Source organism: Thalia democratica, chromosome 7, assembly GCF_965202585.1.
Source record: "Thalia democratica chromosome 7, ktThaDemo2.hap1.1, whole genome shotgun sequence".
NCBI lineage: Eukaryota > Metazoa > Chordata > Thaliacea > Salpida > Salpidae > Thalia > Thalia democratica.
Genome location: NC_139171.1, coordinates 1,095,138 through 1,112,995, shown reverse-complemented (window position 1 = coordinate 1,112,995; position 17,858 = coordinate 1,095,138).

The following is a 17,858-nucleotide window of genomic DNA, read 5'->3' as shown; positions in this document are numbered from 1 at the left end:
TAAATTCAAAAAAAAAAAAAAGGAAATCAATATTACTTGAAAATTTTAGCATCAATAACTAAACAATAATTTAAAAGTAATATTATTTGTTCATGTCCTAAAGTTTTTATATGATTTTGTATTAAAATATTATATGTTTTGTAAAACTTATACTTGAAAATATTTTAAACTAAAATGGAATTTAAAAATACACTAAAATCTCAATATACAAAATTAATGAAAAAAAAGAAGGAATTCTTACAAAACCTAGAAAACATTCATTTATAAACATAATTTAGTTAAAAACATAACTTATTTATCAAAAAAACAATCATATAAAAGTTTTCGCACTAAAGTCAATTGCCTATATATTGAAAGTAATCAATTCACATCAAATTTTTTCCTAAACTTTCATTTGAGAGACTTTTTTCTATTTCACTATCGGTAACTTCCCCAATTAATTCAAAAAAATCCCCTTCATCAGAATCAGCAAGCTCTTTTTCAAACTCCGCAAAAAGGTTTTCCGGATCCAACAAAATGTCCTTTTCATCCTTTTCCGCCTGACAATTGTTTTCGATCAGGGATTCAATTGAGATGTCCTTCATCAATTTTGAGAGATCAGTGCTAATGTCGGTTTGTTTGTCAGATTTCATTAAATCTTGTTTGTCAGAATTCACCTCAGGATTTTGTTGTTCTGATTTGACGTCACTCCTTGCAATTGACAACATGTTTTCTCGGATCTGGGTAATCCCCTTCTCAATACTGTTCATCTTCTTCTCCTGGTTTTCAATTTCTTCTGCTAAAGAGCTGAATTTGTTCTTTCCTGACATTTTATCTAACTTATTTCTGCCAAATTTGTTATAACTATGTTTTTGTTTCATTCATAGATAATCATAAAAATACTGATCTCCTGAATTATCATAATTAAAATCAGATTTTTGCTATTTTAATTTATTACTATTTTTAGTTTTTAAAATTTTTGCCACTAAACCAAACTTCGAAACTTACTCTAGATGATTTAGGACTCGAAATGAATAGCAAAAACTTAAGTACATTAGGTCTTAGGTACAATTTAAGGCAGATTAGAAACTTACAATAGATATAGTAAATTAAAAGGTCTAATATAATTAGTATTTTGTCAAATGAATTAACAAGGTAAACATTTGAACTCTAAATAATTCTTAATCAGTATATACAAAAGAGACACTTAATGCTGTCAACCAAACATATTTCATTTATCAGTGGATACATATATTAAATTCGAATTACATGTATTAATTTTCAAAATTACAGGTTTTTTCAAAAGTTCTCAGATTATAGATATTTTTAGCCTAAATTGTCAAATTCTATGCATTTACAGGACCCCAGGTTTTCTGGCAACCCTGTAGAATATGTAATACTAGAATTTGAAAAATTGCACACCATTACCGTAAGCTATAGTTGACTTAAAGTTAAAATTTTTAAATAATAAACAGTTATAAACATGATATGTCATAGATATCCATGCATATATTCTTGTCAAATTAAATGCAAGAAAATATTAACTTAAAACCCTAGATTTAAGTACGGTTAAGAAAGTTTCATATATTTTGTTTTTATGTTAAGGGCATAGGGGGGTAAACACCCTTTTTTGGTTTTTGATCTTATTTTATATTGTTTTTACTAAGCTAAAAAATGCTTCTTACAGATTTTAAAAATTCAAAATAATTTTTGAGATCTACCCGGTCAAAGTCGGAGCCAACAATAGGTTCCTTATGGGAGGCACAAACTAAAACGGCAAATAACTAGAAATCACTAATAATCTATCTTCTCCTACGTTTTTTGAGATAACTACCTAAAACTTTCAGGAAATGTTCCTTGATATAAAAAATTCTGTCGAAAGGAATTTTTAAAAAAATAAAAAAAATTGTATAAAAAATAAACAAAAAAACAGCTTTTTTTTTTGTTTTTTTGTTATAATTTTTTTTTTAAGTTTTTAAAATTCTGCTCCGACAGAATTTTTAAATTTATAGCAAGGAACATTTCCTGAAAATTTGAGGTAGTTATCTCAAAAAACGTAGGAGATAGATTTTTAGTGATTTCTAGTTATTTGCCGTTTTAGTTTGCGCCTCCCATAAAGAACTTATTGTTGCCTCCGACATTGACTGGCTATATCTCAAAAATTATTTTGAATTTTGTAAATCTGTAAAAAGCATCTTGTATTTTAGTAAAAGTTATATAAAATATAATCAAAAACCAAAAAAGGGTGTTTACCCCCCCCCCCCATATGCCCTTAACAAAGTATACAGTTAGCTACAAAGTTGTTGCCAAATAACAACAACGCCCACTTAAACAGTTTGAAAGTAATAAATACTAAAATATTGAAGCTTTAGAGAATAATAATTATGCTACAGAGATTTTAATTTTTACTTGAACTTTTAGAAAAAAGTAAAGAATCAACTTGACTAGGTGATTATTAGTTTGAAAAATGTATAGAGAAGATAACTGTACAGCTCAAAGAAACTAACATAGTTTTTACAATTAGATAATGTAGCTGATGCAAAATTCAAAAAGTAGCCTCAGTTTTTGCAACTGTACTAAGTGAGTTTCAATTTTATTTCAAAAACTTGCTAAAATATTTTTAAACACAATTGTAACAAATCAAAGAAAAAATATCTTCTGTTATACTTTTAATTTTGTTATAGTCAAACAAAATGCATACATTTTTTTAGGTTTACTACAACAAAAAGTTTTAAGAAAGTGTAACAATTCAACTATTTGTTTACTTTTCTTTAAAACTTCGTTTAAATAATTTTTAAGTATAATTTTAAGTCTATCAAAAGTAAACTTAAAATCAAAACAAAATAAATCATTTTAAGTTATTTAAAATTATGTTAATGCTATTGTTGTGGATTAAAAAAAAATATTTTATTTAGTTTACAAATATAAGATACCAGCGACCTATTAAAACTAAAATATTACTACTTTTTGTATTTAGGTTGTTAAGTTAAAATTTCCTGTTATATTCGTTTTGGTTTTCTACAAAAAATGTAAAAAGGTTAGTAAGTTAAGCAGGTGTCAACTTAAGTATTTCTTTGAACAAATATTCTCAAAAATGCAAGTAAATTAAAAACTATCACACCATGAAGATGTTCATTTTATATTTTAGTCAATTAAAATTCCTTAACACTTGTTTTTTACAAGTTAATCTTTTGTAGAGTTCCATTTTAGGGGTAGCTGTCAAATTTGCACACGAGGGGACAAAATTGCACAAAGATACTTTTGCACAAATTGAATTTTTTTTTACTATCACTGTTACCCCTAATCCTTACCCTCAGTCTGTAGCTTTTTTTTTAATAATTTCTTTTAGTTATTTTTACTACTCTTGTAACCCCTAACCCTAAGTCAGTTTTTTTTTTCTTTTTGTTTTTATATTAATTTATCTTTTAGTTTTTTTTTTTTTTTATTATTTACTCTTGTGCAATTTTGTCTTTATGCAAAAGTATCATGTGCAATTTTGTGCTTTCCTCTTATTTTAGTTAAAAAATGTTGGTTTAACCCAGAGTTTCCAAAACTTTGTTTCCAAATTGACCCCTTTTTTTTTGAAATGGCCCCCTTTAAAGAAATTGAAAAAGCTATTGCCCCCTGTAACAAAACTACTCAAAAAGCTAGTATTTAAAACATTCAGACCATTTTTTTGCTTTTGCTCTGCAACTCAAGAATATCTAAGACAAGCTTCAAAATTACTAATTAAAACACTTAAGACCTTTTAATTTTTTTTTTGCACATTGTCTGCAACTCCAGAATATCTAGAGAACCTTTCAACAAAAATCCTAATAAAAAACACCTAAAACATTTTTATTTTACACTTTTTATCTGCAAGAAGAATTCAAAAATTTTAAACTGCTTCGCCCCCCTTTTACTATTTATTGCCCCCAACTAACTAAAACTCTGGTTTAACCTATACCTTATGGAAGCCATAAACTAAAAAACAAAAAAAAAACTGTTTCATTTAATATTTTTCATCTCATTTTGTTTTGAAACTAATCATTTTTAATTTTTAAGTAAGCTTATTACAAATATTTACAAAATTATTCACCTAAAGAAAACTTTTGAAAATATAAAAAACTAAACTATCTATTTCCACTTTTTGAATTAATTTATTTATTTATTTTGTACTATATATACTTTACGAATTCTGAAAAATAAAATTATGAAACTATTAGTTACTTAAAGTTTGAAGTCTTCAGCAAAAACATAAAAAAGTAAACATAATTTTAGTCAACTTGTTAATTTTTGACAATACAAAAAGTGTGTCCATTAGTTTTTATAGGATTTTTAAATACTAATAGTATTATGTTCAACCACTTTAAATTAAGCTAGTATAAAATATCTTAATTCAAAAGTTTACTTGGCGGTTAAAGTTTTTATACACCAAGCTTTTCCATGAATTTAGTTTATGAAATCTACTAAACTCTTTTACTTATATTAATTACCAAAAGCAAACTAATTAACTTTACTTGAAAACAATTAACAGCCCAATTAGTTTTTTAGTTTTCAATATGTATATAGCCATGTAGGGAACCGATCAAAATTACACGAGGTTACTAAATTGCAAGAAGTCAAAATTGTACAAGGGCACAAAGATACTTTTGCACAAAGATAAATTTGCACAAAGGAACAATATTGCACAAGTTACAATTTTGCACAGAGGGTCATTTTTGCAGAAGAGTGAAAAAAAAAAACAGAAAAATTAACTTAAAAATAAATTAATATAAAAACAAAGAAGAAACAAAGTAAAAATTAATTTTCTTTAAGTTTTTACAACATGTCTATTACTGATTATTAATTTTAAAGCTTTTGTAAGTAGTAAAGTTTTTCTGGTTTACAAAAAATAAACCTTTTCTTATCTTAAACTTTTGTTTTTCAATGTTTTCTAAATTAAAACAACCAAAATATTTTGAACAGTTTGAATATTGTTTTGATTTGAGGTCAATTGTTTAAATATCAAGTTGAAGATATATATTTACATCAAAATATAATATAACATTACTATCAAAAATAGTTGGTGTTAGTAAAAAAAATTAAATTAATTTTGAAAACATTATGATAACAAAAGGACTTGATATCTAAAACAAATTAAAAGTTGCTTTTTACAGTTTTAAATAAATTTAATATATTTTTTGAAATGTAGCCAGTAGAAGTTGGAGACTACAATAGGTTCCTTATGGAAGGAGCAAACTAAAATGGTAAAACAATGGCACTAAAATTTATATACTATGTTTTTGGGATAATGACTTCAATCTTACAGGAAATGTTCCTTTCAATTTTTAGAAAAATCTGTCAGAAGAAAGTTCCTAAAATCAAAATGAACACTTTAAAAAAATTAAAAAAATTTTGTTTTACACCCCTATACTCTTAACAAACATTATTACATCTGAAGCATATGCATGTTTAATAGATTTCTTTTAATATTTATAACTAATATTAGACTGTGAGGTAAGTGACATTGAAATACTATGAAAACAGTTGAATTAAATAAATAATGTAAAAAAGAACTAAAAACAAATCTTGTATACTTTTTTCCTATTTTTTTACTAGTTTAGAACTCTAATTGCTGTATTTTTAAACCCATAAGCTTAATATTAGTAAACTATATTACACAACAAATAAACTTTGGCAGTGAGAATTGTAAAAACTATAAAAAGTTAGCCTAGTATTGTCCTGGACTAGACGTTAAACTGTATCCAAGTACAACCCAATAACCAGAAGGTTTTTTCATGCACCAGGTCCTATGGATCAAATGTTTTTGGATTCTTTTATTGCCATTCAATAAACTGTTGTTTTTTTTTTTTACTGGTACTAAGTGAAATTCATAAAAATCACAAACCTAAAGTTTAAAAAAAAAAATTTAAGTGTCTAGTTTCTTTTTAAATTTAAATTGACTAAAGAATTTTAGTGAAGTGGGAAGCCTGTATAACTCTTTTGTTAAACATACAAATTATCTGATTCTTTTTTTTTATTTTTGAACTTTTCCACAAAACACTAAGAAGTATACATTGGAACCCCTAATCATCAACCAACTGCTTAAACTTTATTTTGATAATACTTTACATAAGAAAACTTTATTTATATAGTTTTTAAAAGGTATTTTTTCTTATCTTATTTTTGACAATACAATGGGCTTACAATGATATAAATTCTTTAACTTTGCAATAAAGTATTTATGAAGGGAAAAAACAATTTAGTGATTTTGTTTAATAACAAAACCAAACAATTTTTTTTGACAACTGTAAACAAGTTTATTTTAAAAGTATCAAAAAAGTTCATTGAAAATTATAATTTTCATCTTGGTAAAAATTATTAAAATTAATTTAAGTAAAAATATTTAAAACTTTAAACATATTTAAAACCATTTAAAATAAAATACTCTTACAACCAGCACAAATGACTAAAAAAATTAGCCTTTGCAATTTCCATTATTTGTAACAAATGTTTGTTTAATGTTATAACTACAGCTGTGTAAATTTTCTAACACCAATAAAAACCAATAGACCATATCGAAGAAATAAGCAAATTACTAATGTTCAAAATTCAAGATAAAACAGTTTGTGTTAAACTAAAACTTTTTTATTTCAACATAAAAATTAAATTTAACAATTAAGCTTAAGTATGCTTACATTTGAAAGATCAACAATAAAGCTATGAAATCAAATATTTAAGTTTAACTTAATGAATTAACTTTTCAGCAATTTTTTTTTTGTTTTACTATTTAAAAGTAAATTTTACAACTTTTTACTTATTAAGTATTTTATTCTTACTTTTACTTAATATTAGTGACTTTAAAAACCATAAAGAGAACGGAACAGAATTATCGAAGTATATATGGAAGCTTAAAATATAAGAACATCGAATACAAAATAGATTGGGAAATTATCCACCACATTGGCAAAGCAAAAAACCCACAAAGCATTTGCAGTACTTGCATATTAGAAAAGGTCGCGATCGCTAAAGCAGACAGAAGGGATAATCTAAACAAACGGTACGAACTCTTTTATTCCTGCCCGCACTTCCGAAAACTCCACTTCAAAACTTAAATTACTCGTAATACAGGTTTTATGCATGCTTTTTAATTTTTGTAACTATAATTTTCTTAAAGTTAATTTTTTTTTTCTAAATTATTCAAGCAAAAAATTTTAAAATTTTGGTAACTATTATAAGCACAAAACCACTTAAATTTACAATATTCAAGTCACAATAAAATTCAGCTTGATTAAAATGCATCTTAACTTAAGCCTACTTATTATTATTAACCTTATTCTTATTTATTTGTGTTGTTCTTTGATTTTTAAATTTAACTAGAATTTAAACTTTGCCAAAAATTCAAACTTAGTACCATAATTTAACTTGTTTTGTTTTAAGGTAAAAATTTGTTTTAACTGTAAGCTTTCATATAAAGCATTGGAGCGGAAACTTAAATTTTAATAACGATTAAAAGCACAAGATTGTTCAAATTTTCAATAATTACGTCACAATTAAAATAAGCTACACCAATTTCAATTAAATTTTAAGCTCATTTCATTAATTACATTTTTACTTAAGCAATGTTTAGTCTGTAAATTATCTAGAAGAAAAAAGAAAGCTACATACAGCTTTGATTATTATTATTATTATTGTTATATTGATTTTAAAACTTAGCTAAAAATTTAAACTTCTACTAAAACTCAGCCTTAATATTAAAATTTGATTTGTTTAGTTTCTTAAGTAAAAATTTTTCAGTAATATTTGGTTTTTATCTTAATCTAATTGTTCAAATGCTATTTTCCATGACTGTCACATATCTTTTTTTAGATTTATTTAAGCACTGAAGAGGTCTTTGACCGAAACTTAATTTGTAAAATAAATTTTTGAAAGAATAAATATAAAAATATATTCTTACTTTTACTTCAAATTATAAAGTAATTGTTGAATGTAAAAGATAACTTATTGGTTCATTAAGTTCTAATATAATTAAAACAAAAATTTTATTTATGATAATTGATTGATAGTGTACCTGTAAACAATAATGATCATCTGTTAGCCGAGTTCTGCAATGATTGGCGAGCTAACATCATAGACATTTAAAAAATAAAGACAACACGCAGTTGACGTGGTAAAACTGAAAAAAATAAGTATATATTAATTTTTAAATATGAAAATGTATTTTGCATTTCCTTCGTAATTTTTCTTGAACTGGTCTCTATTTTTCTCAACTTCTAGGTTATTTATGGGAGATCACTAAATTTTATTATTTATTTTAAGTTGAGTAACATATATATAATAGATTATTTTATAGAGGTATACTTAAAGCTTGTTAATTCATGTCTTAACTATTATCAGTTACTAGTAAGTTAACTTATGTACCTATAAAAAAAACACATAATTAGCCTTAAGTTTTATCTTCTATTCTTTGAAATGAAGTATCTTTTTTTTTCAGAAAGCTGTCTAGCTGTTTTATAAACCAACACAAAGAAACGTATTACAGCAATTCAGAGGCGTGTCTAGCCTTTTTTAAGTTGCACAATTTTTTGATCAGTAGTAGGTTATTTTGTTAAGTGGCTTTCAAAAATACACTTTTTAAAACTACATAACTTTCTAAAATTTATAATTAACAAAAACGTTTAAGAATTTAATCCATTAAAAAACAATGTGAAGTCTCAATAGGTAATCCTTTTTTTTTTTTCAAAATAAAGTTATCTAAATATAAACCTATGTCCTGTTTTCAATTCTTTATCAATGTAAAGATTATACTTTACAGTGTGAAGCTAATATAAACAATTTTGTACATAATAAAACTAAAAACGAAGTACTAGTCTTCTTAATAATAGAAAAACATGTTCAATAATATGAAAAATAACTATTTAGTCAAACAATTACAGTTAAAATAGTTTATCTAAAAATTAAATTTAATTCAAAAACAAAAAATTATTTTTTCGAAAACAAAATACGTGAGAAACTATTTTACAAGTTGGTTAAAAAAACAAATTATTAAACTGCAGTTTTTCTAATGTTGTGAAAACATTATGCCATTTAATCAAAAGTTTCCAAAGTTAAATGGAACCCTTTGAGTTGTAAAATCATTCGAAAATAGTATTTTTAAATACTTTTTATTGGCTAATTTCATTAAAAAGTTTTTTGCTTTATCGAGTTGTGCAGCTTTTGTAGTTGTAAAATTTTATGTAGTTTATAATTTTTTTTTTAAAGACTTTTAAAATTTTGTCACTTTTACATAGTTTAAAAAAAGAAGAATTTAACTTTATTTAATATCAAAAATATAACATGTAGATATAAATTTATAGTAAAATGTTATGAAAAAAAACTATATTTAATCACTTTTTTGTTAAATTTATTCCATTATTTTTCATCGGTTGTACTGGAAACAGGAATCCAGTCAAAACACTACAGCAAAAACATACTTTCAATTTTTCGTTAGTTTAAAGTTTTTTGAAAAAATCAACAAGTATCTCCATAAAACTTTTGTCCAATCGTCATAAGTCGTGGAGAATGTTATGACAATTGATAGATTAACAACTTAGAAAAATTTCCAATAAATATATTTTACTTATACCTAATTTTCTTAAAATTAGCTAAAATTTTGCATGACGTGTTATTGTAATAATTAATTAATGTTAAAAAGAATAAGTAGAAAATTCTAAGTTTGTCATTTTTATAAGCACCCTGATGTATTTGTAGCTATCAATACTGAAATAGGTAAAATTTGATTTATTTATTGTAACATTTGTATACAACTCTTAATAGTATATAAAATAAAATAACTAAATATAAAAAATGTGTTAATTCAAAATCTGTTAAAACTACGTGTTTTAGGTAATTCAAGTAAGATTTTAGTAATTTAGCAAGTGAAAATTGTTAAACATTAGCAACTTGTGTACTTTTTACTTTCGAGATCACAATATAAATTATCGACATAATGCTAAGGAGAATAACCAACTTAAATTATTAAATTTTTATGTTAACATTGAAAATAATTTTAAATTGTCAATAAAAATTAAAAACTTGAGTTGAAACACAACCAACAACTGAATCAAAAGACGTTAGATACATGACTCACAAATAATTCATGAGTTGTAAAATGTATTAGATGACTCACAAATAATTACATCAGTTATAAAATGTATTAGCTAACGCGAAACTCAACTTTTGTGCTAAAAACCTTAAAAGAATAATACTTAAATCTTACAAAATAAGAAAATATTTCTTGTATAATCTTAAGCACTGAATTATTTTTGTTTTAATTAGAATCTAAATGAATTTTAGTTTATTTGAGAATAAAATTGTCCTTTAGTTTTTTAGATCTATCCTACACTCTTTTTTCTATATATATATATATATATATATATATGTATTGCTTTTTTTTTGAAATATTTTGAAAATTTTGCAAAACTTTATTTCTAGTAATTTTTTTGTAATGTACACATTCTAGTTATTATAGCTAACATTCATATAATTGAATATTATACATTAACAATTTTACTTTAATCTGTTTAAAAAGTATCACAAAGTTTTAGCTATAACCAGTCAGGATTTAACTTATGATAAAAGTTTATTGTCCTGGACATGACTTTAAACTGTATCCTGGTGTACGACTTGATAATCGAAAGATTTTTTCGTACACCAGATCCTTGGACCAAATATTTGAGCGCTTTTTTTTCGTTCAATAAACAATTATAATTATTTCAAGTTGTAGGAGGTTGAATAAAAACTTTAAAATTAAATGAAAAATATAAGTTTTTAGAAAAACTTTATGTTGTTGCCACAACGGTCCAAGGATAAACTCAACAGTTTATTTTATAAATTCCGTTAAATATATAAAACAACATATGATTAAAACTTAGAAAAACACTATTGATTTAATTAAAAAATATTAAATTTTTTTTTGTAATGACTATTGTATTAAAAAAAAATTTGTAGGCTAGTTAATGTATTTTTATAAATAAGTTTTATAATAAACTTTTTACTAATAAAACTTAAAAGTTGACAAAAAAAAGCTAAACTTAATAATATACAAACCAGTTTCAAATTAAAATCAAACCAAAAATTATAAAGTAATTAAAAATTACTTCAGTGTAAAGTTTATAAAATATTTCAAAAGCATTTTGTGACAAAGGTACAGAAATTTAATTTTAGTAATTAAACAAATGTTATTAAGCACAAAAAAGTACCTAAATGCTTTAAATAGCAAAAATAGTGGTTAAAGATAACAAACCAAGAGAAAATCAACCTATCAAGAGTATCATAAAGAATAATCATTTAAATGAAACCAAGTTAAAAATTAAAAGTTTTTAAATTTGCTTATTAGCTACAGTTATATGTACTTTTTCTGTTAACAACCGTTTTGTATTTATATCTTTTTTCAGTTAAATTACCTAGTGCTTATGTACTGTAAAGAAAACTTTGGTCAAAAAATAAATAAACGAATATATCAAATAAGTTATTTTTATTTATTTACTTTTGATTTTTATGGTAAGTTTAAGAAAAATTTTATCGTTATTTTTAAACTCTTTATCTGTAATTTTATTATTAGACTTACAAAGTACTGAATTTACTAAATAGTTTAAAAAAAACTTGAAATTTTATAAAAAAATGTGCTTTTTCAAAAAAAAAAATTTAGGTAAAAACCGAACTAAAGTAACTATTAAGTTAATTGACTTTTTATTATAGTTTAGTACAAATATGAATACTCCACTTTTCATGTAAATTTAGTAATTACTTTTGAAACAAAAAGTTGTTTAACAAAAATTTTTTTTACACTATACTTTATTTTAATCTAGTTGGTATTCAAGTTGTGTTTTGAGATGATATATTATTTTATACTTTATTAATATTTTTCTAAAAATTACAACAGCTTGTATATATTAGATGTCTTTACTGCTTAAGTGTATTTTTAACCAGTTTGGAGTTAATTAACTTCATAAACTGTTTACTACATAAAGATAAAACAGTTTATTTTTAAACTGTTTTTATTTTCAAAGTTTAAGTTTTAAAACAGCGTTTACCTAACTGAAAAAATGTGCGTTATCATTATTATAACAACAACTTTTTCTCAATACCACGTGTTTAAACAAGATAACTAATTTAAATTCCTTGTGAAACAAGTTTAATCTCCTGTAAACTTTTTGGTTAAATTCACGTATTGTATTTTTTCTGTATAATTTTACTTGCTCAACAAGTAAGTTTTGTAGAATACAGTTCAAAGTTTACTGTGCAAAAGTAAAAATTATGCTTTTTATTCTTTTCGAATCGCATACATTAATCTTACAATAAGATAAAATTGGAAGTGCAAAAAACTAAGAAAAAAGTTACATAATAAAAACTTGTAAAATAAAACAAAATATGAAAATTCAAGTAAAACATGTATAGAGTTTCATGGTATAAGTAGGATACAGCTAATAAAGTCAGGTGGAAAGAATCGATAAGAAAATCAATAAGTGTCGGATCGACTGATGTATACTGTTACTACTAATTGACGTGAATTCATATTTGAAATAATCCCTTCTGAGTAATTTGTTATATACAAATTGCTTGAAAAAATTCATAATAAATATTTTTTAACACCTTGGTAACATTTGTTTAAAGAAAAAGTAGAAATATAAACTAAACTAGTTTATAAAAAAAATAGCTAATTACTAACGACTACCTTTTTAAATTACTTTTTATTTTTATAAATAAATAAACTTTTAACACAAAAAATTAAAAACTTATAAAAAAATAAGTTCAATTTAGATCAAAGTTATTTTTTAGTGATACTATTTTGCTATTTTACTTCTTTACTACGTATAATTGGTTTTTGGAGTAAATATATCGACTAATGTAATCAATATTTATTTAATTATAGTTCTACAGAAAGGAATGTTTATCCAGACTCGCTTTATATTTAATTAAATTACTCAAACTTTATTTTTCAACTACTCTTAAATAAAAAATTCTATAAGACCAAATAGAAGTTTTACTTTTGTAATTTTACTTCGTCGTTTGATATTACTACAATAAAAAAACTATTTTAAAAAGTACAAAAATAAATTATAATAAGTTTATAACAACTAAGTTTAACATAACGTTATGCGCTTAAGCTATTTGTTAGAATGTACTCAATTACTTATCTTGAAAAACTAAAAACTAAATCTCAGTAGTAGGTTTTTTAAAGATAGTGTTGATGTTTAGCAGTTTCAAAGGATATATTATGACGGTTTTGTCGCTTAAAAATTACTTATTTTCATTTATAATCTTATTTTAAATAACTGTAAAAACAATATTCAGTTGTTAAAACAAATATAATTTATAAAAAAATCTATGGAAAACGCAAAAAAAAAGAAGTTTAAAATCAAGCGAAAGTGTACATATGTTTATTTATGAATGAAAACATAAGTTTCATATTTTAACATGTTTTTATCACATATGTACGACTTTCATTCAAACTCGTGTGAATTTGAACATTTGCCGAGCTAGCAAGAACCGACATAAGGTAATCGTGACGTCATTACACTCACAAGAGCTCACAAAAAGTCCCTGTTTTGAAACTTTAACAAACGCCTGAACAAGTTTCAAGGCAATTGTGCAAGCAATTGCATAATAATTAGTTGTAATTTAAACACAAGTTTCTAATTTAGACTGATTAATTACACTCGTTGTTTAACTTGCTCTAATCGATTTATGCTAATCACTGAGTTTTCCTAATGTCTGCATACTCAACTTTTTACTGAAAGTTGTTCGCATTTTTTATCTATTTTACTGCTTTTTATGTAGTTTTAAAGTACTTTACAAAATATAATTTTAAATTCTAGTAAACTGCAAATTAAATTTCAATTTACTTTAAATAAACAAAGCAAATAAAGTATGAAGCTAACTAACTTTTGTATCATACCATTTCGTTAAACTTCTATGCAGTACACATTTGTATATTTCTTAACTTTTTTAAAATAAACAAATTATGTTAAACTTGATCTGAGCGTATATCTGTAAAACCTACACATAGTTGTTTTTGTTATTAATTTCTAAACTTAGCTGAAAATATTTAACCTCTGGCCAAAGCTGTAAAAACTTATTTTATTACTTTAACATATTTCTCACATATGTCCTTTTTTTATGCTTACAGTATTGTTTTTTTTGTTTTTTATCTTTAAAGATGCTATTTCATGTTAGATTGTGTATCTAAAAAAAAAAGTATCACATATTTATTTATTCTTAGAAACTTTATGTCAATCAAAAGCAAGTAATTATTTGTATACAGAAAATATAAAAATTATTGAATGCGCTATAGATAAAAAAATAAAATTCTTGAAACACAAATAATCTCAAATATTTTTTTGATAAAAAAAAATTATTTTTTACAAAATAATATTCAAATTGTTAGTATGCCACTATCTTGCATTAAGCTTTTATTATAAAAAAAGCATTTCAAAAAAGTAAATTATTAAGAAATAAGAGATATTTGATAATAAGTAATTTTTTTGCGTATAAATCTTTGATGTTTGGTTATGTTTAAAAACTTTCACTACATTTAAGAAAAAAAAATTTTGTGAACTTTATGAAAATAAATAATATAAAAATATATTGCAAATATTTGGTAATGAGAAAAAAATCTGAGAATCAAATAAATTAACAAAATTCTAAAGAATATAAAAATATTCTTGAAAAAAAAAACGTTAGTAATGTTATTTGAATAATGGCTTACGTTTATGCTACGAATAAGTAAAGTAAATACATTTTAGTTTGTTTGATTAACCTCATAACATTTGTAAATCAAACAATCTTTTTACGTTGGTTGGAAATAAAATAAGTAATAATGGCTGTATATAGTTATTGATTAGTACAACAAATGAAAATAAATTCTTTTTTAATTTTAAAGAAAAAAAAAGCAGTAAAAGTTTAAGAACTAGATTTTAAATAATCAAAAAAATTATTATTGAATATAGTTTTTCATAAACATCTTAAAGACGGTTAGAAAAAAAACTAAACTTTTTGTTTTACTGACTAAGTATACTAGCCTTATTTATTATGTATAATAAGTATCATTGTTTATATGCAATAACTAAAGTTTTGTAAATTAAGTTTTTTTAACTTTTCTTGCTTAATATGATTTAGTAAATCAAATTACTTAAAGATTTTACTAAAATAAATCTCTAAAAAGTTAATTGAAATATTAAAAATCAATAAAAAAGTTCTGTGAAAATAAACTGCACAGTGGCTTTGTAATGAAAATATTTTGTTTTGCATTTGTTTTGAATTTTTTATTTTGAATTTGTAAGTTTATACGTTTTATTAATGTTTGTCAACTATTTGGTTAGAAAATTGAATATAAAACGTGTTTTCAATTTTAAGTTTAAAGTAAAACTAATTAAATCAGTTTTAACTAATTTACAACAATGTATTATTGATACTTGGTAATTGTTTATTTTCAAAGGTGGAAAAATAATAAAATAAGTTTTGAGTATAGCATGTAATTTTAAGTATATTACGAACATAAATATATATCTGTTATCAAAACGACTTACTACTATGAAACTCTCAGTAAAATAAATAATTCAATGTTTAGCTAAATTAAGTTTTGATCCACAGAATTTTAACAAAGTTGCTATTACAAAACTCTTCGACAGAATTAAATTATATAATAAAAATCAAGTAAAAACTTTAACTTATTTCAAACTTTAAATTTTATACTTTGAATTAAATTGTTAGTTGTTCATAAAAAATAGTGTTTACTAAATTTTGAAACTAAATAATATATAATAAATATTTAATGAACGAAAAAGTTGCATAAACATTATTGAAGATAAATTTATTTACTTTTAATGTTTATAAATTGTTGGGTCTTAAGATTTATAAATTTAAACAATATATCAAAGTTTCAGACTTCGGATGTAACTTAAAGAAATTAGTATTGAATTTTTTTTATTGACGCAAATAACCAAAAATTGTTTGTTTTTTCTGGTCGTTAATCAAATACTCAATATGATTCCTAAGTAAATAAATTTTTAAATTGCATTACTTCACTTCCTACTGATAAGTTTTATCGAGAAACAATAACTCACCTTAAATATATTAAAATTATTAGAGTAAATTAAGTAGGTTTAAATACGATGAGACGCGGAAATGGCTATTAATTAAGATAGAAAACATTATTCTTTTACAGAAATAACTTACACTCTAATAAATTCATTTTAAATGCTGATTTTATTATTTTATAAAAAGCTTTGCGACTAGATTTTTGTTTTTTATGCTTGAGAGTAACTTTTTAAAACTATGTAAAAATTTTCCATTAATGTTTTATTTGATATTTTTTAGTAAATTTGTATTGTTTTTTGGAAATTTCTTCCACGTTTTTAGGTCTATTGTTAAATTAATATGAAACTTTAGTAAAAAAAATAATTTAAATAGTACAACATCATTGAAAAGATATTATAGAGCTACTTCAAATGTGTTTTGTTAATAAATTATTTTTTGATAATAACACAATTTTTTTATTTTTATGATAGATTTTTTGTACTAAATCGAAATTTCACTACTTAACATGTAAAAATTGTTATATTTTTTGATTTTAAAAAAACAAATAGAGAGATCTCAACTACTGGAGGAGAAATAATGATTTTTTTCTTTCAAAAATTTATATTACAAGCAAAGTTTCGGTCAAAGACCTCGTCAGTGCTTAAATAAATCTTATTCAAATAGAATTCTAATTCAAAACTTCTCGAGTTCCAGGTTTTTTAGCCTAAATTGTAAAATTTCAGGTTTTTCCAGGTTTAGTGGCCACCCTGATTAATTCGCGATATCTTTTGTGCTAATGAATTAAATATTACAAAAAAAAATTCAAAACAGTGCTTGAATTTACAAAGAAAAGTTTTTGGAATACTAAAAAATATAATTGATTTGGAAATATTGATTAAGCTGTATTTAAATCGAAAAAGATAGGTTAGACAATTCATACCAATTTTTTTGTATTAGAAGTAATTATAGATTTAAAAATGTTTATCAAATAATATATTTTCCAAACTGTGTTGCACGTCATAAAATTTATAAAAATATTAGAACATATTTACCACCAAACAGTCTCCGAAATTTTCTGTTTTTGTTCATAACTTGATTATTTTCGTTTCATGAGAAATTATTCGCTCTTCATTTAAAATGTTATTACTAATAACTGACATTATAAAAGTGTTTATATATAGAAAAGATTAAAATAAAACCGATTATAAAACAAAACTTTAAAAACAATACGATATCATGTAAATATTTTTATTCTTTTTTTGTGAAAATCAGTCGTAAAAACCTTTCGAAAAAATATACTTTCATTAACTTTAAATATATGGCTTTCAATAAACATTTCTAATGTTTTTTTTATTAACCTATAAAAAAAAATCACTGCTTAAAGTAGTTGATAAATTACTTTAAAAATAATTCAATTTAATTTTCTTAGTTTTAATAAATTGAATCTAATCTAAACATTAAAATATAACTTTTATAGTATTTATAGATATCTTTTATTTATCTCGAAATAAAACAGTGCACAAAAATAAACAGTTTAAAATAAAAGAAATTCTCAAAATAAAATTACTTTGAATATTCTTAAATTAATGAAAAAGTAACTCAATATTTTCATTTCTTTTCATTTTAAGCTAGAGCTAAGTAATTTAAATCCAACCAAAAAATATGATAAGTTCAACTATTTTTACTTTCAAAACAATAAGTTACTAAACAAGCACCATAAGAGACTAAACAAACAAAATTTACTTTTTATATGTAAACCTCATTTAATACCAATCAATCATAATCGTTTTGTAAAAGTAAAACCCAAACTTAATAGCTTCAATGAAACATCAAAAAGGTTTTAATTTCATGATATTAAA